The following is an 18,177-nucleotide window of genomic DNA, read 5'->3' as shown; positions in this document are numbered from 1 at the left end:
GGTGATTTTTGCTAGCTATAGTGCTTGTATTATTGATAACTCTTTACCTATTTATGTGTTTCATAGAGGCACTAGTCTTCTTTTTGATCTTCTTTCAGCTGTTCCTGTTAAAGGTCACCACACCAGGTCATCAGTCTCCATTCCTTTTCTCTGTGACACAACCATGTGTATGCCCTCCCTCACCACATCCATAAATCTCTTCTTTGGAGTCCTCTAAACCACTTCATCATGAAGCTGTATAACTGGGGATACAAAATGCAAAACATGCACTATGCACAATTTCTCCAGTCACAGCCAGAAAAACCTACAGTATAACTTATTTTGGGTTGTCTGAGTGTCTTGGTGTCTTTCCTCACTCTTCTCCTTCTTGCACAGCCACTCCGTTTTTGAGAACTGTCTACTCCACACTATACAGTGCCATAATGTTTGTATTTCTTCAAAACTGATGTAAATAAAGTTCAAGACATATTCAATGACTTGGAAATGTTCATGTATCCATCCCCTGGACTTGTCTGAAGAAAACTGGCGATAAAACTGATTTACAACCCCAATTCCAATGAAGTTAAGACGTTGTGTAAAATGAAATTAAAAACATAAAACAATGATTTGCAAATCCTCTTCAACCTATATTCAATTGAATACACCACAAAGACAAGATATTTAATGTTTGCACAAAAACAATAAAGTTTATCAATTTGAACATTAAACATCTTTTCTTTGTGGTGTATTCAATTGAATATAGGTTGAAGAGGATTTGCAAATCATTGTATTCTGTTTTAATTTACATTTCACACAACATCCCAACTTCACTGGAATTGTGGTTATAACAAAGCAACCCATCATCTTGGCTTTTATGTTTTTAATTAATTTATATCAATTTGTAGAGACTTGCTTTCAGTTTGAGTTTAAAGAAGACAATTTTAGAAATTTTTATTTTTGTATTTTTTGTATTTGAAATGGCATAAACAAATTAAAATGTGTGAAATACCAAGTATTCCAATACTTTTGGAGGGCACTGTGTGTGTGTGTGTGTGTGTGTGTGTGTGTGTGTGTGTGTGTGTGTGTGTATATATATATATATATATATATATATATATATATATATATATATATATATATATATATATATATATATATATACACTTACCATTTACCATTGTGTTCCACTTACCTTGCAATAGTGGGATTTATATAATGGCTGAGTGAATCCTTGTCGTTTGATTGGTGGATTGTATGTCACATGTCATAGATTATTTGTACCATCTGCCATTGTGTTTCACTGACCATGAAATACTATACAAATAATGAATGTTTATGAGTTCAATGGTACGACTATTTCATGAGGTGAAAGCTGGAACATAACATAACACCATTCAACTCGGCTTTGCCTCATTGAATGGTGTGTTCTAGCTTTCACCGAATTAAATCTTTGTTCCATTGAAAGAATGTAAAAACATTCATTATTTGTTTTATATAACGGCTAGAATAGATCCTTGTCATTTGACATTTTATTAATTTATAAACAACAGAAAAGGGACTTACAATTTGGTGTTCCACTGCTGCTAAAGTCCAAATTGTGACGTGTAGTGCAGTGATGCTGTGCAATGACTTCAGAGTTCCATAAAAAAAAGAAAAAAAAGTATTTGTGTAGTTCCTCAGTCCAGCCAAAAATCACATCAGCCTTTCATCTGAACAGCTCTTCATGCATCCAGATGGTTTACAAAGGAGTGGATTTTGTGTGTGTGTGTGTATGTGTGTGTGTTTCAAGAATTAGCAGCGTCAGTTAGCTCAACCAAATCAAATCGTTGTCCCCTGCGCACACGCGCAACCAGGTCAGCGCTTGTGAGCATGTGTACTACCAAAAAATGACTGTACATCCTCAGTGCAGTGAAAAAAAAAATCACATCAAAAATTTGTCCAGCTTTCATTCCAACTTCTTGCCAGCAGCTTCCAGACAGCACAGTGGATTTGTTTTGTGTGTGCACGCATTGTGTGTGTGTGTGTGTGCGCGCACATACATGCGCGTGCATGAGCACGTGTGCATGTGCATGTATATTAGCCTGTAATGTTGGTGCTATATGAAATGTGCTATGGCATGCCCCAACCACCGCACATACTCACACTACTGGGGGAGAAGTTTAGCTAAACATGGTGGAGCTTGTTTTGTTAGCGAACAACGATCTGAAGGAGTTAATCAGTGCTGCTACTTTTTATAACACACACACAAAAAAACAAATCCACCAAGCTGTAAGCCATCTGGAGACATGAAGAGCTGTTAGGATGAAGAGGATGAAGTTGGGATGAAAAGCTGGACAAATTTCTGACGCAATTTTTCGCTGGAGTGAGGAAAGCAGATGGAAGTCTGTACACAAAGTCAGTGCTCGGCATCATGGACTACTGAGAACAATTTTGGACTCCTATTTAAAGTTCGTGTTGGACTGTTCAGCACCAGTGACTAACACAAAAATGTAAGTCCCTTTTCTTTTGTTTATAAATTAGTAAAGAATAAAATGACGAGGATCTATTCTCGACATTATATTATACAAATAATAAATGTTTTCCATTCTTTCAATGGAACAAATATTTCATGAGGTGAAATATTCATACCATTGAACTCAAACATTCATTATTTGTATATGATATAACGGCTGAGTGGATCCTTGTCATCTGATTGGTGCTTTGTATGTCACATGACATGGATTATTCATCACATCTGTGTTGCACTGCAATTAGAATGCAATTTGGTTCCATTTAGATTGCAAATTTGGTTCTATACATTTGGTACCACTGCACTCTGCACACACACACCTACACATAACACTCGCGCACGCATGCGTGCACACACACACACACAAAACAAATCCACTGCACTGTCTGCAGGCTGTTAGCAGGAAGTTAGAATGAAAAGCTGGACTATTTTCTGACGTGATTTTTTTCACTGCACTGAGGATGTACTATCTTTTTTTTGTAGTACACGCATGCACAAACGCCGACCCGGTTGTGTGAGTGCGCACGCGTGCAGGATAACGACACAAGCGAGACGATGATTTGACTGAGCTAACTGACGGTGCTAATTCTTGTAACACACACACACACACACACACACACACACACACACACACACACACACACACACACACACACACACACACACACACACACACACTCAGTATGCATGTGCCAAACATTGTAACAACTGTCTATTAGCCTCGACCTTGTTCATTTTTTAAAAATCTTTTACAGTCCCTACAAATGGTGATAAGTAATTGGACAAACTAATCAATCAATCAATCAATTTTTTTATATAGCGCCAAATCACAACAAACAGTTGCCCCAAGGCGCTTTAATGCACTAATGCACAGTTTATTGACAAAAATCATTTTTATTGCCATGTTTGCTTTTGTTGTTGTTTTGTTGTTGTTTTTTAGAAACATCAGGGGATGATAAATAGACATTTCACTAAATATGTTTATGTTTGAATATTTTCATTGGTCATTAAGAAATACAAACTGTGTCTATAGTACACAGCTGACAATTCTGAAAATGTTATAGGCTTCTGTGTTTGTGATGAGACAAAATGAGGATACTGTGTAAAAAATGTGACACTTTCAGACGGATCTCAGATCACTGTCTGGAAACAACCTCCTGTAATTCTAATTGCTTACTATAGTCATGGCACGCTATGACTATATCCTGCAGCATAATCCTTAACTGCATTTAGAATAAATCCACAACAGCAGTCAGACTTCTGAAATAACTTGTGGTTGTTGTCAGCATGCTTAATATGGGAGAATTTACACTGGAAGCTAGCTTGTTGGAGAATCCAAGCACGGCTGCTTTGTTGTTATTTTGACTCATTGTTGCCGCTGGGTATAAAGAGAGTTATGCTGTAAAAGAACTGACATGACTACAGACAAATTTACCTCCAGGAAGCTGGCTGTGTTGCTGTGTGCGTGCAGCACATGCAGAGCTGTATAATCCCCAAAATTCTGTCATGTTCCTTTTCTCTTGGAAATTATACTTTGGTCATAATCACTCTTGTTTTAGCCCTCCGTCCTATTTTTGCTTCACTGAAAATAAAAGCTACAGTACTCCCCAAGTCGTAGTACAATATATTCACACACTCACACGCACGCACACACACACACATCATTTGGCTAGGTACAGGACTGCTCATACACACACTTTTTTATTTGCCCATTTATCTTTTTCTGACATACAGTTTCACTGCTAAACTAATGACCATATTTTATGCCAGAAATGAGGTCCAGGTTGTTAAAAGCAGCATTTCTCCTTTAATTCAGGTTGTGGGGAAGTGGGGTACACCCTGGACAGGACACCAGTCTGTCGCAGGACCACATATAGACAAACAAGATATCATGCTAACTAGGGTGGCAATGACAATATCTTTAACATCTTACTGTGGCCTTGAAATTGACCCAAAGGTCACCGTAATTGACTGGTGTTGGGGGAATCACCCAAGTACACCGTTATGCTAAATATGAATGAAATTGGTCAAGTGGTTCTTGAGATATTGCGCTAACAACCGAAAATGGACGGGCAAACGTTTCTTTTTCTATTTCTTTCATGGGCTCCTGTTAGGGGTCGCCACAGCAGGTCAATCGTTTCCATCTCCCCCTGTCTTCTGTAACATCCTCTGTCACACCAACCACCTGCATGTCCTCCCTCACGACATCCAAACAATTTCAATCCAAACTGTCCCACCTGAGCTGTCCCTCTGATGTGTTCATTCCTAATCCTGTCCATTCTCGTCACTCCCAAAGAGAACTGCAACAATTTCAGCTCTGCCACCTCGAGCTCTGCCTCCTGTCTTTTTGTTAGTGCCATTATCTCTAAGCCGTACAACATAGCTGGTCTCACTACTGTCTTGTAAACCTTCCCCTTCACTCTTGCAGATATTCTTTGGTAACAAATCACTCCTGCCACCTTTCTTCACCCTGTCTGCACTCTCTTCTTCACCTCTTTACCCCACTCTCCATTACTTTGGACAGTTGACCCCCAAGTATTTAATCTCATTTACTTTCACCACTTGTACTTGTAACCACACTATTCCACTGGGCTCTCTCTCATTCACACACACATACACAGTCTTGCTCCTAATGACTTTCATTCCCCTGCTGTCCAGAGCTTATCTCCACCTTTCCAGGTTAGACTCAACCTGCTGTCTACGCTCATAATAGATCACAATATCATCTGCAAACAACATAATCCATGGAGACTCCTATCTGAACTCATCCATCAACCTGTCCATCACCACTGCAAACAAGAAAGGACTCAGAGCTGATCCTTGGTGTAATCCCACCTTCACCTTGAATGAGTCTGTCATTCCTACTGAGCGTTCAACTTCTTGTACAGCTCGCTATGCCTTTTCCTTAGCTTTTTGCCTCTTCTCTTTTTGCCTTACATTGCATCTCCTTGTACTCCTGTCTACTTTGTTCACCTCTTCGACTTTCCCAATTCTCCTCTTTCTCTGTCCAGATGTCACACCCAGTATTGTCCTAGCTGTCTCCCTCACTACATCTGGAGTTTCTTTTCCAGTTGTCCAAAATTGCTTCCTCTCCATCTCAGCTGTTCACTGAATTTCACACAACAGTCTTCCTCCTTCTGCTTCCAGCATCTGATCCTTTGTTGAGCTCTGACTCTATTCTTCTTCTTCACCCCTGAAGTCATCCTACAAACCACCATCCTATGCTGTCTACCTACACTCTCTCCTGCCACTACCTTACAGTCTCCAATTTCTTTTAGCTTGCATCTCCTATAAAGAATGTAGTCCACCTGTGTGCACCTTCCTCCACTCTTATATGTTACCCTGTGCTCCTCCCTTTTCTTAAAATAGGTGTTCACAACAGACATTTCCATCCTTTTTGCAAAATCAACAGCCATCTGCCCTTCCACTTTCCTATGCTTGATACCATATCTACCCATTACTTCCTCATCACCTCTGTTCCCTTCACCAACATGCCCATTGAAGTCTGCACCTATCACCACTCTTTCATGCTTGCACACACTCTCCACCACCTCATCCAACTCACTCTAGAAATATTCTTTCTCCTTCCTCTCACAAGCTACCTGGGGAGCATATGCACTGATGATATTCATCATCACCCCTTCAATTTCCAACTTCATACTCATGACCCTGTCAAGCACCCGCTTAACCTCCAACACATTCTTAACATTTTCCTTTAAAATGACCCCAACACCATTTTTCTTCCTATCCTCACCATGATACAACAACTTGAACCTATGCTCCTGTTCTTACTCCCCGTCCACTTGGTCTCTTGCACACACAATATGTCTACCTACCATCACTTTGAGCAGATGGAATCAGTTAATCAGAGAAATCACCTGATGGAGTGGGTGGTTGCAAAGAAAACCTGCACCCTCTTGGTCCTTTCTGGAATCAGTTTGAGACCTCTGACTTAGAGGACTCAGGAGGATGAATTTAGCAGCGCTCACGCATTGCCCAATCTGTCCCACCTGCAATGTTGAATATACAGTCAGAGAACAAATTTAGCAGCGTTCAAGTATTGCCAAATCTGTCCTACCTGTAATGTGAGGGATGTAATTTAAAATTTTCATTATAATCTTTACTGTGCAAAAATCAATGATTTTAGGGAAGTAATTTAAATGTTTTATTGTAATCTTTATTGCTCAACAGTCTGACACAAATACACAGTATTAGAACATGCAGTATAAAAAATTTGGAGGACTCAGGAGGATGCATTTGGCAGTGTTCAAAGCCATACCATACTGGTATTATGAGATCTTACAGTGGGATGAATATCGCAGCAGGACAGATTTGGTACAACAGCACATCGATTCTGTATAAGGGCACAGTCCATTAGATGCAACACACCTGTCTGGGATGCTTCTGGGGCACTTCACTCATGCACTGTTAACATGGACGACGAAATGAGAATCAACATGCAATGGAGTACATGATACAGTACACAATGCTTGCAGTATGTTTCAGACTTTCCAGTCAAAGATTTGTGCTGCTGCTGTCTAATGTACCATTTCTTTCCTTAAACAGCGTGTGCACAGCTTCACGCCAACATTGTGTCCTTGAATGTGCAACTCAAACAGAATAGAAAAGAAGTAAGATGTGGAAAAGTCGAGAATAGGAAGAAAAAGAAAGATGGGCAGAGAAATTATTCAAATGACTCTTAGATTTGTTGCAGTAAAAGGCTCCTCATTACCATAACTTCAAATACGCGCCGCTTCAACCTTAATAATACATGTGCTATGAGTATTCCTGTGGAACACCTCTTGCTTAGTTATATTTGTTTGCTATAAGACAATGAGATGTGGAGTTTGCTGGAAAGAGAAAGTGGAGAAAGATTTTAGCATGCCACCCAATTCTCACAAACATTCCTTTTTCTCATCACACTGGGGTGGTGAGACAGCAGCACTTCCTGAACTTTGGTTTATCATCAGTGGCCTTGTGCCTTATCTGTGAGGCAAACCAGTCATACCAATTAACATTCCAGCACTGAGGACTCACATCCCTTCCCTTCTCACACGTACGTATTCAAAAACACACTTAATATAGAAACACATTCTGCCTACAGAGAAAGACAAAAAAGAAAAACGTTGCCATTTAGACCTCTTTAGGTGTCGACCGATATGGATTTTTCAGGGCTGATAACAATTACCGACAAGGTTTGGAGGCAGATGTCAATATTTCAGGCCAATATTTGCCTGCAGTAAAATGTGTCAAAAAGGTCCCAAAATTTAGGATAACACACTTGTAACACAAATATTTCTTTAAATGTTTTGCAGCATATATTTAATTTGCAGAACCTTTCAACATAACCACACAAAAAGTGCAAAGAGCTACAAATAACATTGTGAAACTGAATAAATACACCTGACACCATCAATCTGCACACTGCTATCTTCTTCTATTGCCAGTCTGTGGGACAGCTGTCATGATAGTCCTTTTTTTTTTTCTTTTTTTTTTAAATTTATTTATTTCATTCATTTAATAGATTTATTTAGTATGGCCTCGTATCTGCGTTTGTATCCTGTGTCTTTTGTGTTTTTATCCATGTCTTGTCATGTTCATGTTATCGTTATTTTGGTTTCTGTTATCCATGTATTTGTTCACTCTTGGTTCGTTAAGTTGCTGTAGTTTAGTTCTGTTCATTAAATTGTGTATATTATGCCTTGGTCACAGGTTTTAGTTATGTTCCTTTAGTTATTTATTGCACTCTGTTTATCATTTATTTTGTGTTGCTTTATCATGCTTTAATCACTGGTATTGGTTATCTTCTCGGGCCTGGGCCAGAACTCTACGTGCCGGCCCGGGCTTTGCGGTTGCAGGATGCGGGACTTCTCTGTGTTCCCAGGGTGAAGAAGAAGTCAGCAGGTAAAAGAGCCTTTTCGTATCGTGCACCCACCCTGTGAAACAGTCTTCCTGCGACCGTGAGGCAGTCTGAGTCTGTGGACATTTTTAAGTCAAGACTCAAAACCTATTTTTATTCTCTTTCTTATGGATAGTTTTTATTTTTATTTGTTTTATTCTTTTACTTCTTTTTTTATTTAAGTATTTGAATTTTTTTAATTCATTTTTAATTATTTATTCAATTTTATGTTGACTTGTTTTATGTAAGGCGCCTTGAGACGGCTTTTGCTGTGATTTGGCGCATTACAGACCTGCTCACGTCACGGGCTTCCTGCTCACGCTCACAGGGCTTCTTGTCCATGTTCAACGTTAGCTCTGCTGTTAGAACGGTATTGTGACCACCAGCGAAAAACTCGAAGTAAGTCCTGCGGCTATTGTAATGATTGGAACACCACTGTCGAAGTCCAGTAGCTCGCCTTTGTGACCTGTAAGATCTGCGGCTGCAGTACGGCTGGTGGGTTGCGGTCGACGCTTGCCTGAGACGCTGCTGTTAGCATGCGTCAACCATCTCAGGGGCGGTTGGATCCGTCGTGTTGCTGCTGCTGGATACCATCGTCGGCATTCGTCAGCTGCCATCAGATCAATTGAGACCGCTGCTACTGCTGCTGCTGCTGGGAGATTTGCAGTGGTCTTTTGTCGACTTGCCTCGAGGGGTGCTTATACCGCGTATTAAAATAATACATTTTAATAGTAGAAGTCTTTCTCGGAATTTTTCAAGGATAAATGATTGTTTAGATACATTTAGAAAAAGTTTTTCAGTGATCGCTATATCAGAAACATGGTTAACTGATGTCAATCAAGATCTTGTACAGTTGGAAGGTTATCAATTGTTTCAGGTAAATCGACAGAAGAGAAGAGGCGGGGGTGTGGCATTATATGTAAGGTCTGATTACAACTGTAAATTAGTTCACAATATGTCATTCACAGTTGATAATATCATGGAATGTGTTACGGTTAAAATTACATCCATAAATTCAAAAAATACGGTTGTTAGTTGTTTATACAGAGCTCCCGGAGCAAATATTGATACTTTTAAACAAGTAATTATGGGAATGTACAACAAAATAAATAAGAATTCACATTTATTTATCTGTGGTGATTTTAATATCGATTTTCTAAATCCTCACAATCATCCACAAACCACTTCATTTATAAATTCTTTATATTGTTTGGGAGTATTTCCGACCATCATTCATCCAAGTAGAATAACTGTGAATTCAACAACCCTTATTGACAATATTTTAACTAATGTCATATCTGGTAATCTCAGTGCGGGATTGCTGGTAAATGATATTAGTGATCACCTGCCAGTATTTACTGTTTTTGCATCACATGATCGAGTGTTTCAAAAGGATTGTAATAGATTGAGTAGAAATGTCACACCAATAACTGTTGATAATTTAAGGGTGGATTTATTATGCCAGAATTGGAATGATGTTTATGTTGATGATGTTGATGAATCTTATGATGGTTTTATTTCTATCATTTCTAAGTTATACGATAAACACTGTCCTCTTGTTAACAAGATATATACTAACCGATACAGCAATAAACCATGGATAACCAAGGGTCTTCAGAGGGCATGTAAAAAGAAGAACTTACTGTATAAACAATTTATAAAATCGAGATCAAAGGAAGCTGAAAGTAAATATAAAATATATAAGAATAAATTAATTCATATTATGCGATTTAGTAAGAAAAGATATTATAGTGACTTACTTGTTAAAAATAAGAATAATATAAAAAATACATGGAATATTTTAAATGAAGTAATAAAAAAGAACAAAAATGGTAGAGATTATCCTTCTTTTTTCTTTCCAATAATACTGTGATAGAAGATAATGAGACTATTGCTGACCATTTTAATGAATATTTTGTCAATGTAGGTAAAAATCTTGCCAGTAATATTGATTCATTGAGCGTTAAATCTTTTGAAAATAAGATAACATTTAATAAATCTGTGTCAATGTTTGTTGGTGGAACAAATGAAAAAGAAATAATTGATCTGGTGCAGAATTCTAAAAGTAAGAAATCAATAATTCAATAATTTGGATATGGCTTTGTTGAAAAAAATCATTGATTGTATAGTAAAACCTTTCACTTATATTTGTAATATATCATTAAGTTTTGGTAAATTCCCTTCACAGATGAAGATAGCCAAAGTAATACCTTTGTTTAAAACTGGTGACAAACACACTTTTTCAAATTATAGACCTATTTCACTTTTACCCCAATTTTCTAAAATACTAGAAAAAAATTTTGTAAAAAGACTGGATAATTACTTACTAAAGTATGAGATACTCTGTGAAGAACAATATGGATTTAGAAAATCTAGGACTACTTCACATGCATTGATGGATTTCGTGGAAAATATAGCGACTGCAGTCGATAACAAGCAATATACAGTAGGTATTTTTTTTTGATTTACAGAAAGCGTTTGACACTGTAAATCATGAAATATTGCTAACTAAATTACAGAAATATGGAATCAGAGGATTAGCATATGACTGGATAAATAGTTATTTACATGGTCGGTATCAGTATGTTCAATACAATAACATTGATTCCGAACTTCGGGAAATTACGTGTGGGGTGCCCCAGGGTTCGGTCTTAGGTCCTTTGTTATTTATTTTATATATAAATGATATATGTTATGTGTCACGGGTACTGAGGTGTGTTCTTTTTGCAGATGACACAACTGTATTTTGCAGTGGTGATAATCTTGAACAGCTTCTTGACACGGTGGTAAACGAACTGGATACATTTAAGGCTTGGTTTGATGCTAATAAATTGTCACTTCATCTTGGGAAAACCAAATGTATGATTTTTGGAAATAAATTTGTGCCTAAATGTAAAAGTGTAACCATTAACAATATGGAAATACAGATAGTAACTGAGAACAAATTTCTAGGTGTTATAATTGACAATAAACTCAGCTGGAAACCTCATATAAATTATATAAAATTTAAAATGTCAAAATCTATCGCTATCATGTACAGGGTCAAGGACATATTGTCCCAGGATGGGCTACTTAGATTACATTATTCTTTAATTGTACCATATATGACATATTGTATCGAACTCTGGGGTAATACTTACAAATCAAATACCAATCATGTATTTCTTTTACAAAAACATGCCACCAGAATCATCTGTAATAAACCTTATCTTGAGCCAACGCATTCTCTGTTTATGACTTTAAATTTACTGAAATTTAGAGATTTAGTGGATTATATCACCATACAAACTTTGTACAAAGCTAATAACCAGGCCTTGCCACTTTATGTCCAGAGCCTGTTCAAGATCAGGAAATCTGAATACAGTTTACGAGGATGCATGGTTTTTAAGAAGCCTCCCGTACGTACTAATGTCAAGGGTTTTTGTGTTTCAGTTAAAGGGGTGAAGATTTGGAACAAATGTCCTGTGGAAATTAGATTATGTAGTTCTTTTGTCTGTTTTAAGAAACATTATAAGAAATTAATAATTTCTGGATATAAAGAAAATCATAAAAAAAATTAAAAAAAAAAAGATGTAGAAATTTGTGGATGTATGTATTTAATTTGCTTATTTGTATATATAGGAGTGTGAGCATAAGTGTAATTATATGTTGGACTTGGACTTTTGGGATGGGGTATGAGGGGTGGGTCATTTATAAGCTTTGCTTCTTCCCACCCCCTTTTCAGGCACACGGTGTTTAATTTGGTCTTGTTTTTTTGATTTGTTTGATATGTTGTCTTTATGCTGCTGTGTTGTTGCTGAAATAAATTCTATTCTATTCTATTCTATTCTATTATAAGCTAATTAAATTAAATTAAATTAATCTTCATCCAGTTGTGTTTCTTTATGTACGAGGTCTATTAGAAAAGTATCCGACCTTATTATTTTTTTAAAAAACCATATGGATTTGAATCACATGTGATTACATCAGACATGCTTGAACCCTCGTGGACATGCGAGAGTTTTTTCACACCTGTCGGTTACGTCATTCGCCTGTGGGCAGTCTTTGAGTGAGGAGTCGCCCACCCTCTCATCGATTTTTTCATTGTTTAGGAATGGCTCAGAGACTGCTGCTTTGTTTGATCAAATTTTTTTCAAAACTGTAAGGCACAACTGAGTGGACACCATTCGATAAATTCAGCTGGTTTTCGGTAAAAATTTTAACGGCTGATGAGAGATTTTGGTCTGGTAGTGTCGCCGTAAGGACGGCCCGCGGCGCATGACGGCGATCTGCGCTTCGAGGCAGCAGCGTCTCACCATTTAAAGTTGAAAACTTCCATATTTCAGGCTCTGTTGATCCAGGAAGTCATCAGAGAACAGAGAACTTTCAGAAGAAGTCGGCATGAGGAGTTTATTCGGACATTCCATTGTTAACGGACATTTTGTAATGAAAGAACGTGCGGGCAGAGTCGCATGTCGGGCCGGACCCGGCCGCGGGGGGTCGCGATAGGAAAAACACCTCCGTTGGAAACCTTAACGGGCAAGTTGGAACATGCCCAAGCTGTTAAACAATTTCTCAGTTACTCACTTGTTGAAAGCCATCAAAAGCCACCTGAATTTTACAAATGGTTTTCAACACGGAGGTGTTTTTCCTGTCGCGGCGCACACAGATTTGCCGAGTCGTCACGGAAATGACTCGGCGAATTTGCGCACACGTCTTTCATTAAAAAATGTCCTTAAACAGTGGAATGTCCGCATAAAGTCCTCATGCCAGCCTCTTCTGAATCTTCTCTGTTCTCTCATGACGTCCTGGGTGAATTAAGCCTTAAATTAGGATGTTTTCAGGTCGAAACAGGCCGACGACGGCGCCTGGAAGCGCTGCGCGACGTCCCGGTCCGTGGGAAGTCCTTGCACCGACAGAAACACCCCATAATCTCTCATCAGCCGTTAAACTTTTCACCGAAAACCAGCTGAATTTCTCGAATAGTGTCCACTCGGATATTCCTCACAGGTCCAGAAAAAATGTTGATAAAGCAATGCGCGCCATTTCAAGCAGCGTGTGAAAAAAGGAATTCAGCCGAGAGGGCGGGACCACATCTCACTCAAGGCCTGCCCACAGGGAAATGACGTGATCGACACGCGTGAAAAAACTCACGCATGCGCACGAGGGTTCAAGCATGATTGGTGTAATCGCACGTCATTCAAATCCATATAGTTAAAAAAAATAATAAAAGGGTCGGTTTATTATCTAATAGACCTCGCATTACATTTTCTGTTTATGATTTATTCTGTGTTGTTTGGTCACTGGTTTTAGTTTGTTTATTTTTTGCTCATCAGTTGTTGCATTTATTCTTATACTTTGATTTGTGTCAGTCCGGTTCTAGTTTTGTTTAAGATCATTGATTTCTTTGTTTTCTGCCTTCTACTTAGTTCTGTCAGGTCTAGTTAATATATGATTCTGTTTTAGCTTTGTTCATTGTTCTGTTTCCTTCACGCCCACCCAAGTATGTTCTCACTCCATATCACTGCACCAACCATTGTGTCTTTGTATCACACTTTGTCTCTGTCTGTTTTGTATTTTCATTCACTCCCACTCTTGAACTTGCTCATGTGTCTTTGTTTCTTTCATCACTCCACTCTGTATTTTCCTGCTTTTCACTCTCTCGCACTTACCTTTGTCTTACCTGGTCACGCCCCCTCCCAGAACCTTCAATGACACCTGTGTCTTGTTGCACTAATTACATCACGTTATTTAAGCCCTCACAGTCTCACAGTCCCTCGCTCGACCACGTTTTTGTCTCTGACTCTGACTGCCACCACACCGTGTATTTTGACCTCAGCCTGTTTTCCGATCAAGCCTCCGTCTCACGTCAGTCTGTACCTTTGTTTCATTGCTGGACCACCTGTGAACTGAAACCCTGCCTGGTACAATGATTAAATCTAATTCAAACTGCACCTGCTGTGAGTTTGCATTTGTGTCCACCTGGTTTGTGCCACATCCTGACAACAGCAGGCTTCAGCACTGACAAACTCAAGTTGTGACATCTAACAAATCAATCAGTGCTGTGGGCGGGACTTTGTTACAAACCAGAAACCAGGGATTCGTATTTTAAAAGAGTGGTATGGGCAAACAACCTCTTTGTGCCTGAAGTCAAGGGGCATTAGCTCCATAGGATGGGTACTTCTCACATATCAATTGGCCTTTGTGAAGTGGAATAAATTAAAGTATTTTATGATTTTCAATGGTTTGTAATTGACTGCAAGAGCCACAGCTTCAGGCCACTTAAGTTAAATATGATGCATATTTTATATTTGTTATATTTTATGTTATATGCAGGTCATAAACAGTGTTGCCACAGTTACTTTGGAAAGTTACTTTATTAGTTATTTTATACAGTTACTTCATTAGCAGCTGCCGACAGCGCTTGCTCCCAATTAATAGATAGAGCTTATGCTACATTTAAATACAGTTACGATTATTAGTCCCACCTGTTACATCAGCTGGTCAAACTTTCAGACTGTGTAGGTGCTGAAGAAAATAAATCCAAATTTCAAAGGCAAGCCTCTTCAGCACAAACCCTGACAGTCTTGTGTCTGCTTGTTATTATATTTTGTTCTGGTGCTACAGTGTGTGGGAAGAGAAGATGATGTTGGTGATACAGAAAAGATTTGTCAAATTTCTGTCCACTCTGGATCGCATACTGAACATGAACAATGTCTCATATTAAGTTGAAAAACAACCTGGATTATCTCATAGTATTTAATATAGTTATGTCAAATCCTTTCAATCAATTATTATGTTTCTAATTTAGCCATATCAAATCATGTTAAATGCAACATAAAGCCCCCGTCACACATAGGAAGAATGACATGGCAAATACTGCCATAATCTGACACAGTAGGGAGGAAAAGAGGCATGGTCAGCGGTGTTGGAGCACAGACAGACTGCCTCGTCCACACCTGTCAGGTCACATACAGAGCGTATGTAGACAACACAGACTGCTGTTAGATGGCCATAAAAGGCACTGCAGACTGCCTGATCTCCAGATGTCTGGATGGCAAACACGGGACCACAGCGCTATGTTCCTCATGCTCCACGCACATGCGTGGGGTTGCAATTATCACTCAGCCGTGTGTGTGTGTGTGTATGCATAACATTGCATGGGCCACTAAGCACATGCGCGCACCTGCCACTGGACAGCTTCACTCAAAGTTTTCTGGCAGTTGGGCCATGCAGTCCCTCAGACGGATTTTTCATGTTTGCCCACTTCAGGAGCACAACCCAACTCTTGACACTGCGATGGTTGGATTATCACATGGAATTTTTTTTTTCTGTTGGGTGAGAGGATTTTAACCGCAGGCTGCTGTCCTGGCTTCATGTCCACCCTGTGCTGTGAATCACTCCTGGACCGCTGTTGGAGATGAGATTCATTTTTATTAATGGTGTAACGGCCTGCCACAAGTTCCATGTTACAGTAGTGTTCATAATAATAGTAGTGCTGTGTGACTAAAAAGATAAATCCAGGTGTTGAGTATATTTCTTATTGTTACATGGGAAACAAGGTACCAGTAGATTCAGTAGATTCTCACAAATCCAACAAGACCAAGCATTCATGATATGCACACTCTTAAGGCTATGAAATTGGGTTATTAGTAAAAAAAAAAAGTAGAAAAGGGGGTGTTCACAATAATAGTAGCATCTGCTGTTGACTCTACAAACTCAAAACTATTATGTTCAAACTGCTTTTTTAGCAATCCTGTGAATCATTAAACTAGTATTTAGTTGTATAACCACAGTTTTTCATGATTTCTTCACATCTGCGAGGCATTAATTTTGCTGGTTTGGAACCAAGATTTTGCTGGTTTACTAATGTGCTTGGGGTCATTGTCTTGTTGAAACACCCATTTCAAGGGCATGTCCTCTTCAGCATAAGGCAACATGACCTCTTCAAGTATACTGACATATCCAAACTGATCCATGATACCTGGTATGCGATATATATGCCCAACACCACAGTAGGAGAAACATGCCCATATCATGATGCTTGCACCACCATGCTTCACTGTCTTCACTGTGAACTGTGGCTTCAAGTCAGAGTTTGGGGGTCGTCTCACAAACTGTCTGCGGCCCTTAGACCCAAAAAGAACAATTTTACTCTCATCTGTCCACAAAATATTCCTCCATTTCTCTTTAGGCTAGTTGATGTGTTCTTTGGCAAATTGTAACCTCTTCTGCACATGTCTTTTATTTAACAGAGGGACTTTGCGGGGGATTTTTGCAAATGAATTAGCTTCACACAGGCATCTTCTAACTGTCACAGCACTTACAGGTAACTCCAGACTGTCTTTGATCATCCTGGAGCTGATCAATGGGTGAGCCTTTGCCATTCTGGTTATTCTTCTATCCATTTTGATGGTTGTTTTCCATTTTCTTCCACGCATCTCTGTTTTTTTGTCCATTTTAAAGCATTGGAGATCATTGTAGATGAACAGCCTATAATTTTTTGCACATGCGTATAAGTTTTCCCCTCTCCAATCAACTTTTTAATCAAACTAAGCTGTTCTTCTGAACAATGTCTTGAACGTCCCATTTTCCTCAGGCTTTCAAAGAGGTTCAACAGGTGCTGGCTTCATCCTTATGTAGGGGACACCTGATTCACACCTGTTTGTTCCACAAAATTGACGAACTCACTGACTGAATGCCACACTACTATTATTGTAAACACCCCCTTTTCTACTTTTTTTTTTTTTACTAATAGCTCAATTTCATAGCCTTAAGAGTGTGCATATCATGAATGCTTGGTCTTGTTGGATTTGTGAGAATCTACTGAATGTACCGGTACCTTGTTTCCCATGTAACAATAAGAAATATACTCAAAACCTGGATTAATCTTTTTAGTCACATAGCACTACTATTATTCTGAACACTACTGTATATCCCCTACAGAGTTAGAAGGTGATCTTTTATTACAGCAGTGAAATCCGTTCAGCTCCGAGCCTGACTCATGCATTGATGTGTTACTGCGCACCACGGAGAGGCGCAGCTGCCCGTGTTATATGCAGTCTTGATAGAGACAATAGTTCACATTATTTACATCACCCATGGGAAGGAATGGACAAATATCTGTACTGTAAGGGCTATTGTGGATATAACAGCCTGTTCAGATTTGCGGTGGCGTACGAACAGTAGCACACTAAGATTTTGGTTTGATAGCTGCTGTTCATATTCAATGTACATGATAATAATTCATAATTATTATCATGATGAAGCATGCCACGTACATTTCAACAGTTCCTTTGTGCTCCGGGTGGTGGCCATTATTATACATGGCACACGCAGGTCATACCGGCAGGCTTTGAGGTGCCAGATCCATCTTGAGGTTCCCTCGTATATGCTCAAATCATTTCAGACCCTGTTTTGCCACCATTGGAATATGTAAATTGTGGTTAGATGGTCCTCAGACTGCAAATGGACCACTGTCGGATAGATTAAAAAAAGGCATTTGCAACACCGAAAAGTCTGTTTGCTAAGTTGTGACTCAGGTCGACAACCATGTGATATAACCAGTCACCATTCCCACTGCCATCCAGTAGATAGGTCAAAATGCATAGAACATTGTCATCTACTGACGCCTGGTTATATCACATGGTTGTCGAATCACAACTTAAACAGCTCAGTTTACCCACAATCCCTTTGGGCATCTGTGTGTGTTAATGTTCAAAACTTCAGAATTAGTTATATTTTCACTTTGTACAAATGACAGAGTTGACATTAATGTAATTATTCTATCCGGATTAATTTGATTTCTAAA

At 38.9% G+C, this 18,177-nt stretch overlaps 1 protein-coding gene across 11 annotated transcripts in view; it reads right to left on the bottom strand.

Annotated features, from left to right (window-relative positions):
- Positions 1-18,177, bottom strand: part of arvcfb (ARVCF delta catenin family member b) — an 865,966-nt gene that overhangs the window by 566,780 nt on the left and 281,009 nt on the right. The gene's annotated exons all lie outside the window — the stretch shown is intronic.

The sequence above is a fragment of the Thalassophryne amazonica genome, chromosome 5, assembly GCF_902500255.1.
Source record: "Thalassophryne amazonica chromosome 5, fThaAma1.1, whole genome shotgun sequence".
Classification (NCBI taxonomy): Eukaryota; Metazoa; Chordata; class Actinopteri; order Batrachoidiformes; family Batrachoididae; genus Thalassophryne; species Thalassophryne amazonica.
This window is presented reverse-complemented; position numbering and strand designations above follow the sequence as displayed.